The 23,306-nt window shown below is 37.3% G+C and overlaps 2 long non-coding RNA genes across 4 annotated transcripts; one reads left to right on the top strand and one right to left on the bottom strand.

Moving 5' to 3' along the window:
- Positions 1-3,881: 3,881 nt before the first annotated feature.
- LOC137045479 (uncharacterized) lies at positions 3,882-18,067 on the top strand. Of its 2 annotated transcripts, XR_010898779.1 has the most exons (4): positions 3,882-4,075; positions 4,175-4,277; positions 16,581-16,742; positions 17,888-18,067. It is a non-coding gene; the product is annotated as an uncharacterized lncRNA (long non-coding RNA). The 2 variants fall into 2 exon arrangements; XR_010898778.1 differs by having other exon boundaries at positions 3,882-4,277.
- Positions 7,205-15,245, bottom strand: LOC137045331 (uncharacterized). 2 transcript variants are annotated; one of them, XR_010898742.1, is made up of 5 exons: positions 14,999-15,245; positions 14,651-14,748; positions 13,541-14,200; positions 13,050-13,131; positions 7,205-7,488 (listed from the first exon to the last, which is right to left on the bottom strand). It is a non-coding gene; the product is annotated as an uncharacterized lncRNA (long non-coding RNA). The 2 variants fall into 2 exon arrangements; XR_010898741.1 differs by lacking the exon at positions 14,999-15,245 and having other exon boundaries at positions 14,651-14,964.
- Positions 18,068-23,306: the final 5,239 nt, after the last annotated feature.

Here is a 23,306-nt window from a genome sequence, read left to right as displayed (position 1 = left end):
CTTATAAAATCTTTTTTTTTTTTACTTCGAGTCTCTGCACAAACACCTATATGCTATGATGCTTGTTTTATTTGTCAACCCCCATTGTTTTCTCCTTGTCATAACTGGAGATGACAGACACTCTAACTTCCGCCTCTCGATCACGTCTCTGTGTGTAAATCAATGGCTCATCTTTTGCAGAGGGCAAGCTAGAGCTAATTAACGTCCGTGTCTGAGAACAGAATCTAGTCCTCTTGATCATTAAAGGGCAGCGGAGAGCTTCAGGTCGCAGCCTAACACAACCACAACGAGAGAAATTCCTCTGAGAAGCACATATACACTCTCCATTCAAATGACCCTCGGTCTATTGCTAAAGTAAAGCCTATTTTAAACGAGAATGGCCCATTCCGATGTCCAACATGATAAATGACCTTGAAAAAAGTAACACAATGAGAAAAAGTTCAAGTAATTTGAATGGTTTGTGTTGAATTGAAATGATAAAAAGCCAGCATGAAAATGAGAGTAGTGTACCTCCAAGAACAGGGTTGCGAAACACGTATTCTAAATTTGGGGTCATTCCAAATTTAGTAAACATTTTCTGAAGAAACACGATCGCTTTATATAATTAACAGATTTAATTTAGGCTTTTATTCACACATAAACACTGATCAATGAACATAAACAGAAGCTCAACCTTACTCGGAGAAAAAGCCTCTTGAAGAAGCTCAAACATGCTGCATAAAGTTTGGAACATACTCTGCAAGAACAAAGAAATGTGTTTGTTTTCTCAAGGTGGCAAGAACAAGAAAAAAGTTTGTTCTGGCAGTACATGCCATACTTCACGAGAAGCTGGTGCCGATCATCTGCGTTTCTCCGCATTAATCCCGCCCACTTTAAATGTCTGACCAATCACACAATAGTTCTCGGACACCCGCAAGAAAAAAGTTCTGCTCAGGCGACATGTTGAGAACAAGCTGCGAGAACTCCCAAACCAGGGCTGAGAGAACAAAATTACGCCATTTTGTTCTCGCAGCCCTGGGAGTGAGAACTTTTTTCTCTGTTCTTGTGGAGTATGTTAAAGCCTTAACACAAGATTGAACCTCATTGGTTCTTGAGGAAGCTCGACGTGCTGCGTAACAAGATAACGACCTCCAGTATTGGGCAAGCTACTCTGAAACTGTAGCTTAACAAGCTACACAATCTCATTGGTTATTGGGGAAGCTCAAACGTGCTGCTTAACACAAGAACCCCATTGGGTCTCACACTAAGGCCCCGATCACACAGAACGCATTTTTGCAGCGAAAGGTGCCTTTTTTGAATGTATTTCGGTTGGCAGAGAGCGTTATGCGCGCTGCTTATGCGCCCTAGGGGGGTCATCGCGTTTATTTTCTTTTGTCCAATCGAATGAATGGAGAGGCGGGCCTTCCGTTGTGTTGACCGTTACATTGATTTGACTGACAGTACAGGTGATTCGAGGGATTGCCTAGAAACATAAAAAAAAAAAAAAAAAAAACGCAGTGCACTTCTCTTTTCTGAATGTAAAAACGCCTACCAAAAAAGGCAGTGTAGTGCGCCTCAGTGCAGTGCGCCTCGCATTTTCGAACCTGAAAAACGTGTTCGGTGTGATCGGGGCCTAGAAGAGAACATGCTTGAGCTTCCGTTTACAAGATCTGATGTGAGTTGATGAATGCTGATATGTGAATAAAAGCATAAATACAGTCTTTTCATCATATAAAGTGATTGCGTCTCTTCAGTACATTTTTATATATATGTCAAAGTGGTAGTTGCATGGCTTTCAATGGAGGGACAAAATTCACTCTGATTTCATTAAAAATATCTTCCTTTGTTTTCCGAAGATGAATGAAAGTCTTATGGGTTTGGAACATCATAAGGGTGAGTAATTAATGACATAATTTGCATTTTTGGGTGAACTCTCCCTGTATTAAAAGTTAATTAAACAGTTAATTTATTATATTGGAAACTTAATTCAGCCAAAAACACTTTAAATGGGTGGCTATTCGCCAGAACAGGCAGCAATAAGGACCAGACTTTTTGGTGCATATCAAAAGTTCAGCAACTTGATACTCTAAGGTTCTTAAAAAAGATGGTGTGAGCGAAGAGCCTACTGCCTTATGTTCTCTTTTGGCCTCTCTTACTAACCAAGGCTGGAATCAATTAGCCGTTAACACATCTGCTACTTAACATTAATTGACTGGGTCTGAGATGGGCTGAGTGCTTCTTGATTAGTTTTTAAATGCTTGGATGATATTAGACCACGTTCTAGGGAATCATGCCGGTTTAAACACGCAGTCATTACTTTGCTGTCTTTTCCCCAAATAAATACGATAAAATGATTAATTGCGGGGCTTTTTTCACCGTGGTCAGTATTGTGCAGGTGGAACACTCACACAAGGCAGACTGATTTTCCGTTGCCGAGTGGAACCAAAGGGCAGTATTTTCAGCCAAATTCTTAAGACTTTAAAGGTGATCGATCCATCAGAGTGAGCCGGCCTGCTTTTAACCTTGTTACACTGCATGACCTGAGACAGCCTATAATTGAAGACAAGCTAAAAAATAAAAAAAGTTGGTCGTCACAAATGAAATTTGACACAGAGCACCACAGGTTGTGAAAACCACATTGTAACACCCAAAGAGTTATGTACCTTTAGTGCCTCAAATGAGGTCAGCGTGACCCAGGAACAAGACAAAATCATTTAGTAGATCCCTCTCATAGGAGTACAGGTGGCACAGCACAGGCCTGCTGTATTTCAACCATACACTATTTGTCAGAAGTTTGGAATTATTAATGTTTTGGAAGAAGAATTTTATATGTTCACAAAGGCTGCATTTATTTGATCAAAAAATAATAATAATAATTATTGCAATTTAAAAATAACTGAAATCTCAAATGCTGGATAACATGATCATCAAGTTTTGCACAAACTTCATACCAGCTGGACAGCTGCACCAACCTATTTCATCAATGCCACATATAAGCGCACAACATCAATAAACAGACAATGAGCTGAATGTGTGTTTATATGGCAGTGCAGCCACACAATCATTTAAATGAACTAGATGGGTCTAATCCTACTATTACCAGATCGGCAATGACCTTGTTCACAGATGGAGTCTTGTGTATTCTCTGTCTGTGCTTGTTTTCTTTCCAGGAAACAATCTGTTGTGACGTTGCCAACAGCCAGTGATAAAGTGGGCTATCAGGCCCAGTGGGCTTCTAGGCTCGTTTGGAAATATCTTTCTCTATGTGCATTTCCCTTTCCGGGAGTTGAAGCAGATGCTTGGACACATAATGGTCATGCTACAACAAGCGTGTCTCTATAATGATGCAGGCCAGAAGAATGAGGACAGTGTCCTGTCTGTGTCTAAAGAAAATAGTTTTTTCTTTTTTTTATTCAAACATATAATATGTAAGGAATTGATTCGGATCAAATAACTCAAAGGGGTATCGAATTACAGTGAAAAGAACCGTAATACATATTAAATTATTTAAAAGTAATATTTAACACTTTATCAACTTTTTGTCCAGCGATACGTTAAAATTAGAGTACATTATCAATCTTGAATCGGGATATTACCCATTACAACGGCAATAATATACATTTTATGTTCACTGTTTGTGAGCTTAGGTATCCCAGAGACACTTGTATAGATGAAAAAGGTAAACAAAAGTTTATTGAACTATTCTAAACATACAAACTAACAAAAACACACATTCATACAGTTACTGGGAAAGGGATGTTTGTTAATGGAAAGGAGTGAAGTCCCAATGTCTCGTTCAGACAAGATTTCTTAGCCACAACTTGAGAATCAATATACTACACTGTTAGCAATTGATGTAATTTTTACAATAAATTTTACAACAACTTATTGTATTCATTTTTTTATTGTAAATGCAAATGCATGATGGGAAATTTATGGACAGTCTTGTAATTTTGTTGTAACTACACTGTAAAAGCATTATTTTACAGCCACCGCATAGCATTGTGGGATTCCTACTATTTGAATTTTGAAATTGCGCGGCACTGTGGCGGCCAATGCACCAGAATCAAACATTTTTGGAAGGAACACATCTCAGGTATGAAACGTTAACATGAAATCTATTTTTATAAGTCCATGGATATATTAATACTGGTGATATGAGTGAGTGGTGATTGTTTCGTTTGGTATTTTTCAGTGACATCTCAGTGACTTGACACTCCCGGTAAAAAACACCACAAACCGACTGCGGTGAAGCGGCGTCTTTACTCAAACCATCCGGGAAAAGTTACCACATCCAGGTACGAAATATTCACAATTTTTCGTTTGGTATATTTCAGTAACATTAGCTAGAGTAACGTCGGTTCTTTATAACGTTAGCTCAACTCTCATCATTAAACTCAAAATGATTAGTTTGTTCTTTTTTTTGCTGAAGGAGATTCAAAGACCCGAGTCTGTAAAATGATCAAAACTTTGGATCTACGGTGTTCTGTGGAAAGTTTTTTTTATGGCGCGCTTGACTTCTGAGAAGAACGTCACGTCTGCCTCCTGTCAGTGAGTTAGTTTATAAAGGTAACGTTCCCAGATAGCACACATACGTCGGGCCGATGTCGGCGCGATGCACAAAGTTCCATCGGAAAGACATCGATCAGAGAGCGTTTGCTAATTGGGACAAAGTCGCCGAGACATCGGCATTTGATCGCGAATGCTGTCCGGCCGACGTGAGGACGATGCAAAACAGCAAATCCTGGCCACTATTCATGGGCTTTCTAGGACCTTTATTTAGGTCGAACCTTTCGGGTTACACCCAGATAGCACACTGGCATAGAATCAACGTTACACTCACGGCATTAAAGACCAACGTCACACACTCCATTCAAAACATCAATCCACGCAGATGATTTACTTACCTTATGCTGAATGCCAGTGGCGTTAATGTCAGTTGAGTGAAACACGATGTTGATTTCAGTTTGGTACAGTTAACGTTAACATATTTTCTGTTTTAAAAATAGCAAATACTTAATACTAATAAGATACATTAGCCTGTTTATGTAATAATCACACATAACATTCAGTTAACATTGTTTTAATATTTACAGAGCAGTTACAGATAGCCTACATGTTTAGAGCAAACAATCTATATAAATATTCAATATGACAATATAATAGAAAAGGCATTTAATAGAAAAAAAAATATATATAATAGAAAAGGCATTTACATTCAAATACACAAAGAGGTAGGCTATACAGGTACATAAATTAAAAGCAATATTTACTCAAGAACAACTGATCATGTACCAGACACATTATTTTTATTGGAGCACAAAAGGATATGTCAGTCAGAACATAATGAGACTCAAATCACAGGTTCTTTTCTAGTGGTGACTGAGACTATGTGACTCTTTTTGTGTTACACAAAATAAATGCATATGGGTGAGTAGATGGTTTATAAAGAAAGCTTACCCTTGAAAATGTAGGGCAGAAGAATATTGCAGATGAATTGGTTTTCTTTTGCAACTATTGCAGCCTACTATCAGCAAGTGTAAACTCCTTGGTGAAAAAGGTGACAAAGATGTAACCCACATTTTCAATAGCATAGAGAAAATATTTTTAATTACTTTAAAAAATAAAATGCATATTATGAGCCAAAAAAGAGGTTTAAACCACACTGAAAAGTCATTATTAAATACCGATGAGAAGGATGCAATACTAGAGAAACTGGAAAATAAAAGTTTGACCATTGGACGAGAAATACTGATCGAGTCCGCAAAGTCCAGCCAATCTCTTGAATTAAATATCAATTGTTTATATATTGACTACAAACAGAATTAATAGTTGTTAATGAAATAGGTTTGGCATTGGTAAATTGAGACTGGAAAAAATATAACCAGAACATCGACTCAAACTATGCATGTGCTGTATAATATCGAGTATTATTTTAGCAAAACTAAGCACTGCTGACAGTGGAGAAAATTTCAGTAAAGTCACTGAGAAAATGTATTAGGATTTGTAAACTTGTAGTTTTCTTTTCTCTCACAAACACAACAGTTACATTTGTACTAATCCTATTCTACAAATCACAAATTAATAAAATCGTGGGCTCATTTTTTCAATCAAGGGGGAAAAAAATCATACTCACGATCTCACATCATCTAACAAGTAAAATTTGTCCATGGCTTCACACTTTTGATACATGTGTGCACCAAACGCAGAATAAAGGTACAGTCACACTACACTTTACATTACATTGACGAGAAACCTTTGTATTAAAGTCAAGTAGATATTTTTTTTATATTTTGAATATACTGTTTTTAAATGTTGAATTCATGTTTATATAAAGACTCTGCAGAGCATGAAGTCATATCATGTTTTGTCATGTTTTTATCATTTGTTAATTTGTAGAATAGGACTTGTGCACCACCAGAAAATAATTTGAAAAGGTTTAACTGTTGTGTTCTTTGTAAGAGAAAGAAAAGTTTGCAACTTCTAAAAAAAACATTTTCTCTGACTTTAAGGGTGCTTTCACACCTGCCTCATTTAGTTCAGTTGAATCGTACTAGAGTTCATTTCCCTCTTTGGTGCGGTTCGTTTGGTGAAAGCAGCAATCGCACTCGGGTGCGCACCAAAAGCGGACTAAACAAGCGTACCGAGACCTCCTTGTCTCTGTGCGCTTTCAAATGAACTCTGGAGCGGTTAGCTGGTGGTGAGAACGTGATCCGGCCTCGAACAGAACCAACTGCAAAAGTACTGATAATATTTTGACTAAACCAGCTGCCATAGTTAGCTGCGCTGACATTATGTGCATGACATTATTACCTGATAGATCGTTGGAAATATTTTCGGAATGAGCGTGTCAGAGTTAAGAATAATTAATGCACGCCTCCGATTGAAGTGACGAGTGATGTGCGCTCGCCGTCTGCAATACGTTGTTTTCAAGTCGCATCCGCGCTTCATTATAGAAAGGTATTGTTTGCATACTGTGGTTAATACACAATATGTAGTAGATTATGGCCAGGGACAAAACCTGCCCGCAGTCGTCTTTCTATAGTGTTATAGTTTGCTGGCTTTTCCTCTTCTGTTGAAATTTTCCCACAAAGTAAATTCTGACCAATCGAAAAGCAGTTTAGGTAATACACCATGGCCAATGAGTGATGTGGATGTTGTCACATGTTTCAACTGGTCCGGACCAAAGCAATCAGTGTGGTGTGAAAAGGAACCAAAAAAGCTGTAAAATGCAACAATGTATTATTTAATTGTTTGGCCTTGGTTCGGACCAAATTAACTGAACAAGAGATGTGAAAGCACCCTAAGTGCACTGATGTGTGACTATTCTTTACAACTACAAATCCCACTGTCACAGGTGTTCAGTTTTTCTATAATAATACCCTCACAGAACAGGGTAGCAATCAGCCATCCATGCAAAAGCAGAGGTCAGTGTGGTGGACTGTTGGTACATCTGTCCAGGCCAACATTTGATGTCTTCATGCCTTCAACTGGGGATTCCCAGAGAACCTGTAACAAAAATAGTACAGTTCAAAATCCATTGTACATACTCATTACAAAGTATTGAATCTGGTTACACAAATTATCATACAAGGTTCAATTTAACTTTAGCTCAATATACAATATTTGCAGCATAATATTGCACAAAAGGCACAGTTTTGTCTTGCACTCTGAATATTCCATTAATTTGGCAATTTGTGACAAGCCCAGTGACATTGTCACATTTTCTTCTCTATTTAATTTTTATACAAAATGAATGATTAATGTAAAATATAAACAATTACATAACTAAACTGGAAAAATATTAGGGATGTCACAATTCTCAATATAATATTGACCCATTCGGTACGACACCCTTGGATCAATAGGCGCTTGTGTATTGCATTAATTTCTGTGCATTTTATTTCTCTCTGAATTGGCTCTGTTTTGTGTGCCAATGAGTCTATGCTGATATGAGCAAAATATCCAATCACGATGCACTAAAGTTAGGGGGTGTTTAGCCACGGATGCAATGCTGGTGTCTTAGAGCGGTGAAGTGAGGCTGCAGTGCGCACCACCATCTTTTAAACCTGTGGTGTGGGTGGGGTGTGCGATATAAAGTTAAAGAGTTAGTTCACCCAAAATTAACCCAATAACCCAATAAATTCTGTCATAATTCCTCATGTGGTTGGACACCGGTCAGACCTCCGTTCATCTTCACACACAGATGAAGATATTAGTGTTGAAATCCGATGATTTGATTTGATTTAATGGTTTATTTGAAAGGGGACAGTGCAATTTCATAAAACACATGAACAAACATGGTTAAAAAAGCCAGAATTAGCTAAAAGGCTATTTTTCATCTGTAGTCCCCTGGCCAAGATGTAAAAAAAAGCAATTAAATACATATAAAAATATGTATCAGATTGCTCAGAAAGGCCTTCACTGACACCAATGTCATTTCCTCTCTCAAGACCCATAAAGGCACTAAAGACGGCGTTACAAAGCCCATCTCACTACAGTGGCTCTATAATCATTTTATGATAGTAAAGTAGTAAGTAAGGTAGTACTTTTTCAAAGTTCAGGAACTTTCGAGGGCGGGACTTGGGCACTGAACATGCTGATTGGTTAAGCACACGCAGCATTTTATTTCAACCGTGCGTTCGTCTCAGCCATCTTACGTGCAATGTCTGTAATAGCTAATAATAATATACATTGTCATTTTAAATCTAGCTTTACAAGCTTTCTGAATATGCTGCTGAATCTGCATATTAGTGCTCTTTTCTGTCATAACCAGCAAAAGCAGCACAGCTTGAATCTCTTCCATACTTGTTATTAATTTTTTTTCACCATGTAAACGACCTGACCGATTACTTTTAAGTGTGCGTTCTTACATGACGTGACAGCGCGCGCCGCGCTCATGTTGACAAGAGAGAATAGTTAATTTTTCTGAGGGGTAAACATTTTATTTCGTAAGTTATGAAGATAATGTTGGAATAATGACACAGCGTATATTGCCCCAGGCAGTTTTTACTTTAACTGCGCCTGACAGAAGATTTTTTTTTCTGAGATGATTATTACACTTTACAACAAATAAATAGCTATAAATAATACTGTATTAGTCCTGGTGGCCGTTAAGAGTTGCTATGGCTACAGTTAACACATTCCAGCTGCTGGAGAAAACAGCGGTGACATTTTTGATGCGGCAGACAAACTGCATGTGACAAAATGATTGCGATTGAAAGTCATCACATGTAAACACCAGATCAGTTTAGATAACGGCTCATGTAGACAGTCCACTAAATCTTTCAATCGGTATACACAAAAATGATTTCTGTCTGACATTGATGGAGGAGCAGTCACATCACCAGACTAATTTGCCTAATCTTCTCGGAACTTTAGATCGCGGTCGAAACGCAGACAGTTGCAGGTTTGGGGGGGGGTCTTGATGAGTATCTGCTTGGATACTCATCAAGATGGACATGTTGACATGTGAAGTTTTATTAACTAATTTCGGGAGGAGCACTAACAGATAATTAAACAACGGAGCCGTCAGCTAATCAAACCTAATTAACAAGGGGAGCACGTCAGATAATTAAACCTAATTAAACACAGGTGGAGCATGGTAAGCTAATCAATCTGATCAACGATAGGAGGTGTACTTATACTACAGATTTACCTCCTCTCGTTGACCATTTTCATTTTGGCATCCCTCCACCACCCCATCTCCTCACTTCAATTTAATAAACCCTCATTAGATGCTATCACAATCCATAAAACATTACAGTCTAGTTATAGAGTATCTTTACCACAGGGGGGGGATACTCTGGGTTCGGGCAAAAATCCGAGCCCGGAGCCCTCCCCTGGACAGCACGCCAAATACGCATACTCTTTACTTTATTTAATTTGATGTAAGTGGGAACTCGTGAAACTTCTTGTGCGAGTTTGTCCGTTTAAGCGCAAGACTTGTAAGAGAACTCAATATTTGCGCGCTGTGAGACGTGCGCGCTCTCGGATGATGCACAGAGACAGATCTTCTCAAAGCGCGCTAGAGTTCTCATTCGTGTCTTCTGGCTCTACACGCGGGTGATGAAGGTGAAAATGACTGGTTTTTCTTTTATTATCACTGTTGTTGTAGTGTATAACTGAGGAGCCAGTACATGTATCCATCGACAGGATAATTTAATAAACAAAGCATAATTTTCAAGTTATAACCCATATTATATAGTTCGGCCATATTGTTTTGGTGATGAAAGTCTTTTGGCAGAGCGATATTAATCCATATTAAACCCCAACCCCTGTGGCTCGTGGCGACACATCAAAACGATCGGTTTCTGTGATAAACACAACTGTATTTGTTATTTTTTTACCTCATATAAAGGCATCTTTACACAGCAAACGCGGCACAGAAACCGATTCTGAAGCGGCATAAACTCCCAAAAATGTGCATTTACACAGACCGTTTAATCCTTCTCTGAAGCAGCATAAATGCATTTACACAGGAATTAAAATCGCGGGTAACAATGCGTTGAACATTATTTAAAACTACAGTTTTAACAAAGTGTTATAAATTAATTTAAAACAAATAATGAAATGTATAAAAATAGACCTAAAATAAAAATATATATTTTTAAAAATAACAAAAAAAATAGTTTTTTTCTGCCTTCTATAAAGCGCTTTTGATGTTCGGCATAATTCTGTAGGTCTACTGTAATTCTGCAATTCTTCTATTGTAGGCTAAGGTATAGTTATTTTATATTTCTTAATAAAATTGTACCTGCTTGACAATGCTATAACGAAAGTATAGCCTACATTATAACGGGTAGAATACCGCAGGATTAAAAGTGGTCCAAAGTTTTTTTCAAAGAAACAGAAAGTCACTTTAGAGCATTCACAACATGTAGGCTAGGCTACAGGGGCGTCGCATCCGTGGGGGATACACACTCTTTTCTCGGTGACAGGTTTCAACACCGCTCTTTTTCTGCAGTTTTTCCGCAGTTTTGCACAAACACCATAGCCTACTGCAGTCGCTCCTCCATTTCTCTGGCCGCTCTGTGTCTGCGCTCGCTGCTGTTTCGGTACAGGACGGACCTGTCCGCGGTCGTTCTCCGTGGTTCTGACCAAAGAAGAGCGATCTGGAATCTCCATTATAGCACCAGGCTGCATACCCCATCTCTCTGTGCCCATAGACTGTAAAAGTGGTCAGGATTGTAATATTTCCCCAAAACGAAGTTTAGTTCTCAGCTCGTATAACATGAACCCGAATATTTGACAATTCTGTCTAATTGTGAAAAGAAAAACGTTACAGACATCAATCCATTACCCACGATTTTTTTCTTTCGCGTCTTTATTAATTATGCCTATAGCCTACAAACAGTTAGGCTATTTAATTAAAACATAATGTTATAGGCTAATATTTAAACATAGCCTAACTATGACATTATAGTTTTCTTTAACCCTTTGTCCAACGAAATTAAGCGCCGCCGCATTTTGTTCCTTCATGACAGCAGTAACAACTCACTCTGTCATTTTTTGCCATATGATACAGATAGCCTAGGTGATATACATTATTATAAACTATACAATTTTCTACTTTTATGTCACAATAACAACAAAGATTCTGGGAATATTATGCATGCACTTCAAAATTTCCAAACGCTGTCTTAATTCATTTTTTTTATTATTAGGCTAATAAAAATTGTTTAAAAGCATTTCTAAATTCAGTTAATATTTCCAAAAAAACGAATTTTCGAGCCAAAATAACGAAATGGTAAAAACTACCACCATGCAAATTAAATTTAGCCCTTCTCTGGCAGTTAGGCTACAACCCGATGGGTAACGAACGGTAATAAGCTAAATGTTCTAAATAAATATGCACATAGCCTAATAATAATGATAATTACAAATTAAATAAACTCAAATATTCTACAATGTTGCTTATAGACAAATTAGCCTACAACCATAATGATTGAGCTATAGCCTATTTCAAGTTGTTAGGCTGCACTATGCCTAAGGGAAAAATCCAAACTTCAGTCTATTTTAACGACATGTAGGACAGCAGATAGAATATATCAGAAAATATCAAATCTAATATAAAATATCTCTCCAAGAGATTATAATAGCCTACTGGGTTGCACAGTGACGCCGACTGGGTTAAGCATTTACCGTTTCTGAGGGGAAATGTTGCAGTGCGTTGATCTGCCAGTCTCTTCAAAGGAAGATTACAAACGGCGAACACTACAGTGGTTAGCTTGACGTGAGTACAGAAAGCATTTACTTTAATTCCTAGATAGTTTGTCTCCTTGCTGCTTCTTGATTCTCGCACCTAGTGAGCTGGCTGACAGGCGGTTGTCATGACAATGATGTAGTTTAAGGCGGCACAAGTTCGCGTTCATTTACACTGAATCAAAACCGCTTCTATGTCGCCTTTGATACTAGGGGCCGAGGTGGGTCAGACCCGGCATATTTTAAGTCTGCTTTAATGCGGCATCGCGTCTTTACACAGAATTTTGAGCAGACACAGACCCGCGTTAGACCCGCCTTAACTCGGCTGTGTAAAGATGCCTTAAGACGAATCTCATTTAGGATGAGTAGGTCAAAATCCCGGCGCGAACGTAGATGCCTCATTCGACCGATCCATCGAGGCACTAATAAGGCATATATCTATGATCGCACCGGGTTTTGACCTTCTTAGATGGAACTAATGGCGTTGGGAATACTAGATGAGATTCGTCTGATATGAGGTAAAAAATAACACAAATACTGGTGTGCTTCTCACAGAAAGTGATCGTTTTGTGTTTTAAGACATCAATGTGTCGCCACATGCCGCTGTGTTTAATATGGATTCCTAAGTCTTTGTGTTTTTTACTCTCATAGAAATACACCCCATTGACATGCATTATATGAGCAACAGCTAAGTTAAAAATCTTCATTTGTGTTCTACTGAAGAAATAAACACACCTACATCTCGGAAGCCCAGCAGATAAACAGCACAGTCTAATTTTTTGAGTGAACTATACCTTTAATACAGATTGAAGCCTGTTGTTTTCAGTCTTTTGATCTGGGATAGTGGCAGCTATTGGGAAACTCACCATCTTCATGTACTAATTGTAGATGTCATCAAGGCCTTGTCCTGAAAAATCTCAGCACCAAACGCTGGGCTTTATATCTGATCTGGTAATAAGAGCACAGCAATAACTGTAAGAACTCTAATGATATCTTTACCCTCTGACACTGTATTGTGATATAATTCAAACATTTTAGAGGCTAATAGTATGAGCAGTGAGTACGCTGAAAAATAACTTAAATGCCTAAAGTTGTTGACCGCCTGAACCACAGTCAGCATTTAAAGTATTTAAGTATTTAGTAAAAGTATTTAAGACCATAACATCCTGTTATCATAATAGTTAATCATAAATACAAACTATAACACATTACATTTGTCACCTTGTCTAATTTTGCTGATTATTTTACCCTAAAGGCTTTTCAGGCGGTCTTACTGTAACAACATGGAGTTAATGTTTTTAAAATGTACAGACCCCCAACTTTTGAACAGTAGTATAATTTTTGAGGTTTTGCTTACCAGTCATCTAGTTTTTAGCCTGATATTTTCTTCAACAGGAGTGCAGGCCATCAGCATGGAAGAATCTAGGAACATAAACAATTTATCACAGAGCCTATATAATGTCAGGCTTATTAGAAGGAAACAAGCTAGAGCAGAGGTGAAACGCAGATAAGAGAAAGTAGAATATGCAGAGTATACATACAATAATTTCTTAACATAATTTGTTTTAGGCTTACTTCATTTTACATTGCTCAGTGTTACTTACGTGTGGTTGTCAGAACCTTGCAAACTGTAATAAAAAATAATTTTGCAAAAGAAAATAACATGCATGGTGATGTAGGTAAAATATTTATTAAGGTAACACTTTGGTATGGGAAACATTCACTTAACTTTTGCCTCAAATTCATAATTTACTGCTTAATAGATAGTAAGGTAGTTGTTGTAGCGTTTAAGTTTAGTTAGATACCAGGAAGAATTTAGGGATGTTGTAGTATAAGGTCATGCATTAATATGTGCTTAATAATACTAATAAACAGCAAATGTGCAAGCTAAGAATTGTTCACCTTACTAAAGTGTTACCTTTTGTAGAAAAAATACTAAAGATCTAATGAGATATTACCCTTCTGTCAGCAGCCCATGGGACCATCCTTTGCCTCCGTTGTTGTATTTTTTTTTTTACTGAAATCACAGGGGGAAAAAAAATGAACGTAATTGGTATTAAATAATTAAACATTAAATGTAATTTAGGTTGTTGTTGTTTTTTTTACCGTGAAAGATCATTTCATTTGATTTTGGCGTTTCCTGTAATAACATTAACTTATAGTGAAGTTAGGTTAAATAAATTAGCTCACTTCCAATAACCCATTGACAGACTACAAGCAAACCTAAAAAAAAACGATCAAAGCCTCTCTTCTGCACATAAAGACGTGATTAAAAACTCACTTTCATTAGAGCTAAAGTATATTAGCAAACTGCTAATAAAAAACGGTTGAGATGCTAACGGACTTTTTCAAAGACACTGAACAATTTTAATAAAGTAAATATTCGACAGAAGCGTGTCAATTACAGTAAGAAACGTGTACGGAACAGTTTTATATTATTTGTGTAATGTTTATGGACTAAACTTACCTGAAAGCAGCGAAAATAACAGGAGCGTGTCCGTTACTGTGCTGTTGCTGGCTTGCTGCAAACTCCGGCCCGTTTCCATGGTAACTTCCAGTGTTTGACTGTTCAACGCACGCCCGTCAAAGTCACGCAGCAGCATTACGTAAATAAACACGTACATTACCAATTTAATGAACAGTCAGTTTATTTATCAGATGATGACAAATGTTCAGACAGTTTGGCAACTCAAAAAACTTTGGCACAAGAGTATGCACCATTTCTGACTAAAAACTGTGAGGAATTCTTGGAGTGAAAACTGCGATTACAAACTGCCTGTTTTTTTTCTTCTGATTTCCTCAAGTGAAAATTTACCTAAAACCCACAGATGGCGTCGCGTCGCTTCGTCTTTCTCTCGGGTTGGTGGCAAAGAGATGAATGGGCATCATGAGCAAACAACAGATAAACACAGCATCGGCCTCCAGTATATTGGGCCGACCCAAAGCCGACGAGCTGGAAATAAAGCGATATTCGCGTATGCCTGGCCGATACTTATTCGATGTTATGATTTGGAGGCCGACGTCCGCTCTGGGGCCGACGTCGGCCAGACGTATGTGTGCTATCTGGGTTAGCTTATGTTTGCTCTTTTCTTATTTTTCGTTTGGTATATTTCAGTAACATTAGCTATAGTAGCGTTAGATCTCTATAACGTTAGCTCAACTCGCATGATTCAACTCAAAATGATTAGTTCGTTAATTTTGCTTAAGGAGATTCAAAGATCCGAGTCTGTAAAATGATCCAAACTTTGGATCTACGGTGGTCTGTGCTGTGGAAAGATTTTTATTACGCGCTTGACCTCTGAGAAGATTGTCACGTCTGCCTCCTGTCAGTGAGTTAGTTTAAAAAGGTAGCTGTTTGCTCTTTTCTTATAACTGTTAAAGCATATATCAAGAACAGATTTTATAACATTATTGTATATATATAATTATTAATTAATTATTATAATAAATATATATATATATATTTTTTTTTTGTCCGTTTCGCTGTTTTGCCGAACATAGCTTGCTAGCTCCTGTCATTCTGTTTGTAATCTAGCTAACGATAAAGTGCCTTAAACTGAACTGCGCACGTTCATCTTAGAAAAATTATTTCTAAGTGTAGTAATCATAAAAGGTGTCTTTTTTTTTTTTTTTGCACGTGCTGAAAGTCCGGTGGTCTGTGGAAAGTTTTTTTATAGCGGGCTTTGACTTTGAGAAGAACGTCTCGTCTGCCTCCTGTCAGTGAGTTAGTTTAAAAAGGTAGCTTATGTTTGCTCTTTTCTTATAACTGTTAAAGCATATATCAAGAACAGATTTTATAACATTATTGTATATATTTGTATAAATATATTTTTTGTCCGTTTTGCTGTTTTGCCGAACATAGCGGCTAGCTCCTGTCAGTTTGTAATACGATAGTGCCAAATCTTAAACTGAACTGTGCACGTTCATCTTAGAAAAAATATTTTCAAGTGTGTATGGTGTCTTCTCATTTTTTTTGCACTTGCTGAAAGTCCGGTGGTCTGTGGAAAGGTTTTTTTTTTTTATGGCGGGCTTTAACTTCTGAGAAGATCGTCTCGTCTGCCTCCTGTCAGTGAGTTAACGTTAGTTTATAAAGGTAGCTTATGTTTGCTCTTTTCTTATAACTGTTAAAACATTTATCAAGAACATTTTTTATAACATTATCGTATATATATATAATTTTTTTTCTTCCTTTTTTTTCGTATAATCTTCCCTAATTTTGTAGAAGTTAATTCTGTAATTTTTTTAAATGTCTTTGAGTTGTTGATGGAGGGTGCGGTGGTCAAAGGAGATAATGTTCAAGTGGATCTGTGTAAGTCTTTCTCCACTTGAACATGAATTCATGTTAGGTGGCAATAGTGTGTTGTGCAGCTTTTAGTTATATTGTTAATGGGTTTCAGGAGAGATACTGCGCGGCGCAGACACATGGATTATGTCCATGGAAGGAGCATGTGTGATGGGGCCCCACAGCAACCTCCTGCATGGATTGGCAGCAGTCTTCGCTGCCTACTATGTCTTCAACTTGCAATATCCAGCAGAAGCACACTTGAATTCATTCAGAGGTGTGTTTAAACATGGCACTGTCATGTTTAATTTTAAAGGCATTGATTAGCTGTTTCAGGTGTGTTTGATTGGGATTGGATTTAAACTGTGCAGAACAGTGGCCCTCCAGGACCGAGATTGGGGACCCCTGCCTTAAAGGGTTAGTTCACCCAAAAATGAAAATTAGATGTTTATCTGCTTAGCCCAGTGCATCCAACATGTAGGTGTGTTTGTTTCTTCAGTAGAACACAAATGAAGATTTTTAACTCCAACCGTTGCTGCGCCAGTCATATAATGGGGTGAATAGGTAACAATTCTATGAGAGCAAAACAAACAAAAAAAACATGCTTAGACAATGTGCATAAAAAACCCTGCTGCTCCTGACGACACATTGATTTCTTAAGACACAAACCGATCGGTTTCTGTGAGAAACACAACACTATTTATGTTATTTTTTTTTTTTACCTCATATCCCAACGAGTCTCATCAAGTTTTCCCATAGGCTATTACTTCCGTCTGGTGAGGTCAAGCTGGTGTGATCATAGATATATATTATGTAGAATCCTCATTCGGCCGATCCGTGCCGGCACTAATGAGGCATCTATATATATATATATATATATATATATATATATATATATATATATATATATATATATATATATATATATATATATATATATCTATGATCGCACCATCTTGACCTTACCAGACGGAAGAAATAGCCTATGGGAAAACTTGATGAGACTCGTCGGGATATGAGGTAAAAAAAAATTACATAAATACTGTTGAGTTTCTCACAGAAACCGATCGGTTCGTGTCTTAACAAATCAATGTGTCGTCAGGAGCAGCAGGGTTTTTGTGCACGTTGCCTAAGCATTTTTGTTTGTGTGTTTTGCTCTCATAGAGCCTTATCCATTCACATGATTATTTGACTGGCACACAGCAACGGTTGGAGTTAAAAATCTTAATTTGTGTTCTACTGAAGAACCAAACACACCTACTGTGTTGGATGCACTAGGGGGTAAGCAGATAAACATCAAATTTTAATTTTTGGGTGAATCTTTTAAACTAACCCTTTAATGTCTCATGTCATGGTTATGACCATGTCATATCAGTCTTAAATGTTACCTGATAAGTGTGTTTTTCCCCCCCCTGTTTTCAGAGCCTTTTGCGGCATAAATCCCCAGACGGGCAGCAAGGCAGAGAAAAAACGAGGGCTGAACGCACCAGTTTGCACTCTTCTGAGAAAACTGCTGGATTTTGAATTGGTGGGTAAGGGACATTAGTGGCAAGGGGACACTACAGGACAATAGGAGACATGTCAATAAACTTAAAGGGATAGTTCACCCAAAAATGAAAATGATTTCATTAATTACTCACCCTCATGTCGTTGCACACCTGTAACACCTTCGTTCATCTTCAGAACACAAATGAAGATATTTTTGTTGAAAGCTGATGGCTGAGAAAGGCTTCAGATAGGCCTCCATTGGCATTCAGTACATTCCCAACCACAAGACCAATAAAGGCACTAAAAACATCGATACAAAGTCCATCTCACTACAGTGGCTGTACAATAATTTTACAATGCAACGAAAATAGTTTTTGTGCACAAAAAAGAATCAAAATAATGACTTAATCTGCCAAGTTATTGTCTTCCGTGTAGGTCTCTGTGAGCTCAGGCCATAGCGGCATTCCTCCTCTTCTGGGTCATGAACGGTGGATCTGCGTCATATTCTCGCGCATGCGTCGAGTTCACGTCAATAACTTGGTGGATAAAGTCATTATTTAGATTTTTGTGCGCACAATAACTTGTAAAATTATTGTACCACGACTATAGTGAGATGGACTTTGTATCGATGTTTTTAGTGCCTTTATTGGTCTTGTGGTTGGAAATGTACTGAATGCCAATGGAGGCCTATCTGAAGCCTTTCTCAGCCATCAGCTTTCAACAAAAATATCTTCATTTGTGTTCTGAAGATAAACGAAGGTGTTACAGGTGTGCAACGACATGAGGGTGAGTAATTAATTAAATAATTTTCATTTTTGGGTGAACTAACCCTTTAATCACAATATTGGTTTGATGTGTTTGAAATTGCTGATTTTTTTCTCTTTTGTTATATTACTCGTGTAAAGCAATAGCAGATGGAAAGCATCTCTTGTGTTGCAATGTACAGGGACAGTGATTTTAAATGTTAAAGATTGTTGTAAATGAGTGATTGTGCATTGTGCACTCTGTGTTCTCTTAAATTTTAAGAGAAAATAAAAAAAATTATAAAAAAATACTAAGTGTTTTGTTTTTCTTTGTAGAAGTTTGAAAGAGGACATTTATCCAAGTTACAACATTTAATTGTAATATTTACAATATTCTCTCCTGTGAAAATACAGGAAATCCCTAAAATTACAGGAAATTCCTGGCTACTGAGTTGCCGTAAATATAAAATTTTGCTGTAATATTTACAGTATTTTATCCTGTGAAAATACAGGAAATTCCTGTAAAAGTACCAGTAAATTTACATGATTGTATTGTATTAAATACAGTACCTTGTTGTAGTCATTTTACAATAACAGTCCTGTAAACTGTTTACAGTAAATTTACGGCAACTATTAGCCAGGAATTTCCTGTAAAATTACAAGAAATTTCTAACAGTGTAGCATGTCAACCTTAGTTTGTTCGCTTAGATACGATTTTTCCCAGTTCAGCCAGAATGAAGAGTCATGTACTTTTGAATGCTCCTACGAGCACGGGTTCCTCTTAGCACGGCATTGCTCGGCTGGTAGTCAGTTGTTGTGTTCAGAGGGACAGGTAGTTGGTTTTGGGGGGTAATAGCCGAATCTTGGATAGCGTTAGCTGGTTTCAAGGTGACAGGCATCTCTGAGGCTTCACAAGTTACATGAAAATATACATAATACCTTAGTATATGTTTAAGGCGCCGTTGGGTGGATTAATTTATATTATTGAATCTCAGGTTTAAGTTTACTCCTCCATTGTCTCCATTGGTATGAGGTCTTTGTGTGATGTTCAAAGAGCCTTGAATGCACAGCTCGAGAAAGGAGGGGGACGAAGAGATGTCTAATGTTCATGTTGTTTCATATTGTTTCGCTAAAAGAAAGCTTTTAGCGACTCTAAATAACGATTTAAATTTGTCTGTTGGTAATAAAGGAGTCCTTTCTTTGTGAGGTTATGCCTACTGTTACGCTTGTAGAACAAAGGGGGATCAAGTCACGTGACTCATCTTTTTCCTTGTGCTGGTTTTGAGATAACGCAGGTAAAGGGGAATAGATGACTGTCTCTGGGCTGTTTGGGCATCCTTGATTAGTTTCACGTTCGGTTCAAGGTTCGGAGAGGGGGTCTCTTGAATGCTTTGTTGTGCCGACTCTCTGCTGGAATATACATATTCCTACACAGACAATATATTACACATAATTTACTCACTGTTGTGTCGTTTCAAAGCCCTAGAACTTTCTGCAGAATAGAAAAAGGACACAGAGCATCATGTTACATAATGGAAGTGGACTGATTTAAAAAAGAACGTTTGACATAATTTACTCCTGCCATTATTTACTCATCATTTAACTATAGTTGGTGCTTTTATATGAATTAGTACATTTTTACTTGTTCAAAAACTAAGAATGAATGTTCACCCTGAAACCAAATCCTCAGTGCGGCATAAGTAGATTGCATGAAAATGTATAATTGGGATCATATACATTTCTACCAAATAATAAAATAGTTATGAATTGATGCTACAAGCCTTTGGTTCTTGTAAGTCGTGACAGATTGAACCGATCATCTCTTCCTTTAATTTAAAGTATCAAATAAACGTGAATGAACATCAGAAGGAATGCTATTTCAACTGTGGAAAGACGTCAGTACACACCGTTTTTCGTGTTCAAGTCCACCGATATTAATCTACGAACTCTCCTGACAGCTTTGTCGGACAAAATGGCAGATTTGGAGGATGGCATTCGCTTGTCAGATCGCTTGTCAATCAAACTCCTGGCGAAGGGTGAATTGGGTATTGTAAACTCAGTTCTGGGAAATAAAGTCAGAAATGTAAGACATAATTAAAAAAAAAAGATATATATTTTGTGGTGGCAACAAGCTTACATAGACAATTACATAGCACAATTGCTAGACAATTGTCAGAATTGTGAGATAAAGTTGCAATTATTAAAAATATATATTCCGTGTCATAAACAAGCTTCCATACTTATCAATTTAATGCATCCCCTTCTGAACTATTTCTTTTAGTACAAATTGTATCCATAGATAATAAAGTTTGTAGGTGCACATCAGTATTCTGGAGAGTTTCTAAATGGAAAAAGGGACAAATAATGATTATTCAGAACAAAAACCAGAATAGGAAGACTTAAATGATGGCATGACACATTAACCTTCACATCTTTTTTGCTAAAAACCCTCACAGTTCACTTGGCTAATTTGTTCATAATGGACACCATTTTTTTAATGGTTTTTACCACAAGGCATTCAGTAAACTATTATATAGTGTGATATTTTCTGGGAATTTCTCTTGCGACCCATGTGATGTAGTAATTGAGCAATTGATGAGGATCTAATGGACAGTTGCCATGGCAGGAGGAGCCAAAAACAAAAAATAAACATGATCAACACAAAGCAAATAATGCTTTCCCCTGCTCGTTTATCTATCCACAGGTCAATACAGTAACGACACCAGAAAACACCACGGTCGACAATCTCATCACTCACTCCGAACCTCAGAGAGAAATAGGACATTGAGAGGTGCAATTACCCAGCACTCCGTCTCAATAGGACATCGCCACTTCACTGGACCACACTCCACACAGAATAAACATTTGATTAGTTTGTGGAACATGACTCTAGCGGTCCTCGCTGTTAAATGGAGCGGTCCGAACGACCTATGAGACACTGCGGCCAATATTCGTAGCCCTTGCCTTTATATCGGACACCACATCGGTTTTCTCCTGATTGGTTGGTATTGAGAAATAAGGAACCCTGTGGGTTTATTGGGCTGCATTAGAGTGGCACGATTAATTGTTAAAAGGTCACAATCTCGATCGCCTATGCGATTGCATTCTAAATAACAACGACTGGTCTGTGTCTATTAAACTTTGACAAAATCATACCTCCACTGACCCAGTTACAATCATGTATGGAAGAGCTTCGTTTTCAAGCACACAGTTTCATTATTACTGTGTTACAAATATTTATATTCTTGTAGAAGTACTGGGATAAAAGTTCATAGTTTGGTTATAAACACTGATACGGCAGGGATCAAAATAAAGAAAAATACCTTCTGAAAGAAACTTGGCATTTCAAATAATGATTATATTGATTATATCTCTACAGCAGTAGGTGGGACAAGTGAGTGTTAAATTGTATTTGTCATTGAATCATTCATTCAAGAGATTTGTTTTTTAAATAATTCATTCAGATTAATAATTCAAAATGCAGCAATTAAAGGCACAATTTGTAAGATTTTCGATTAAAAAAAACCTCACTAGAACAATGCTATATATTTTGTTGATTTCCAGAGAAATAAGCAATTTTAATCAGGACATGGACCGTGTCCATGCATCACCTATCAATAACATTAAACCCGCATTACCCCCGATGTTTTGTTGTTGTTGTAGAAACCAGGGAAACACCAAAGATATTATTTGTTTTGTTAGACATGTGAGCAACTGTTTGGATACATTCTAGTGATCGACCGATATTGATTTTTTATTACCGATACCGATTATTTGGATGTTTATGTGCCGATAACCCGATATATATAGAACCAATATTTATTTATTGTGTTATTTCTGTTTTTTTACAATTACAGCAACAGCACTGAACTGCGCTTTTTAAACACTGTAATTTTTGCAGTTTCACTCCCTTACATACAGAACAAAAGACATCTACATCAATTCATAGTCTGAAAATGTTTGCTTTTTTTAAATACAGCGCAGTCCTTTTAACATTAATGCTGTTTCAACTTTTTATTTATAAATGCAGCCATATTAACAACAGGCAAAATACATATATAAAGTCTAATATTTTCAAATGGAGAACATAAATGAGAGTTGAGTCTATCAAATCACCATAACTATGAGCTTAAATATAAGCATTAATTTTAAACTACAGTTTTAAAAGGTTTATGTGTTTAATAGACTAAAGATTGAATATTCTCTGGAATTGTAATAGCTATGATGTATTCGCGTGTTCGTTTCTTTTTCTTATCTCATCTAGTACGTTATCAAAATTAATGTTTGTGTATGTCTATGAAATGCTGACGACAGCGCTGTTTTCATCTCTGCGTTTAACTTACACATCTCGCGGAGATTGGCCTAATAATAAATTTTCACGGAGCTGTAATTAATTAGATATTTTTTATATAAATGTTATATATCCTGATTGGCTTCATCTCTCGGTCTCCTCTCCATCAATCAGTTGGTGTGTGGTGAGCGTTCTGGCGCAATATGGCTGCCGTCGCATCATCCAGGTGGATGCTGCACATTGGTGGTGGTTGAGGAGATTCCCTCCTTCTATGTAAAGCGCTTTGAGTGCCTTGAAAAGCTCTATATAAATCGAACGC

This window comes from Pseudorasbora parva, chromosome 17, assembly GCF_024679245.1.
Source record: "Pseudorasbora parva isolate DD20220531a chromosome 17, ASM2467924v1, whole genome shotgun sequence".
Classification (NCBI taxonomy): Eukaryota; Metazoa; Chordata; class Actinopteri; order Cypriniformes; family Gobionidae; genus Pseudorasbora; species Pseudorasbora parva.
Note: the sequence above shows the minus strand (reverse complement) of the source record. Positions and strands in the feature narration are given on the sequence as shown.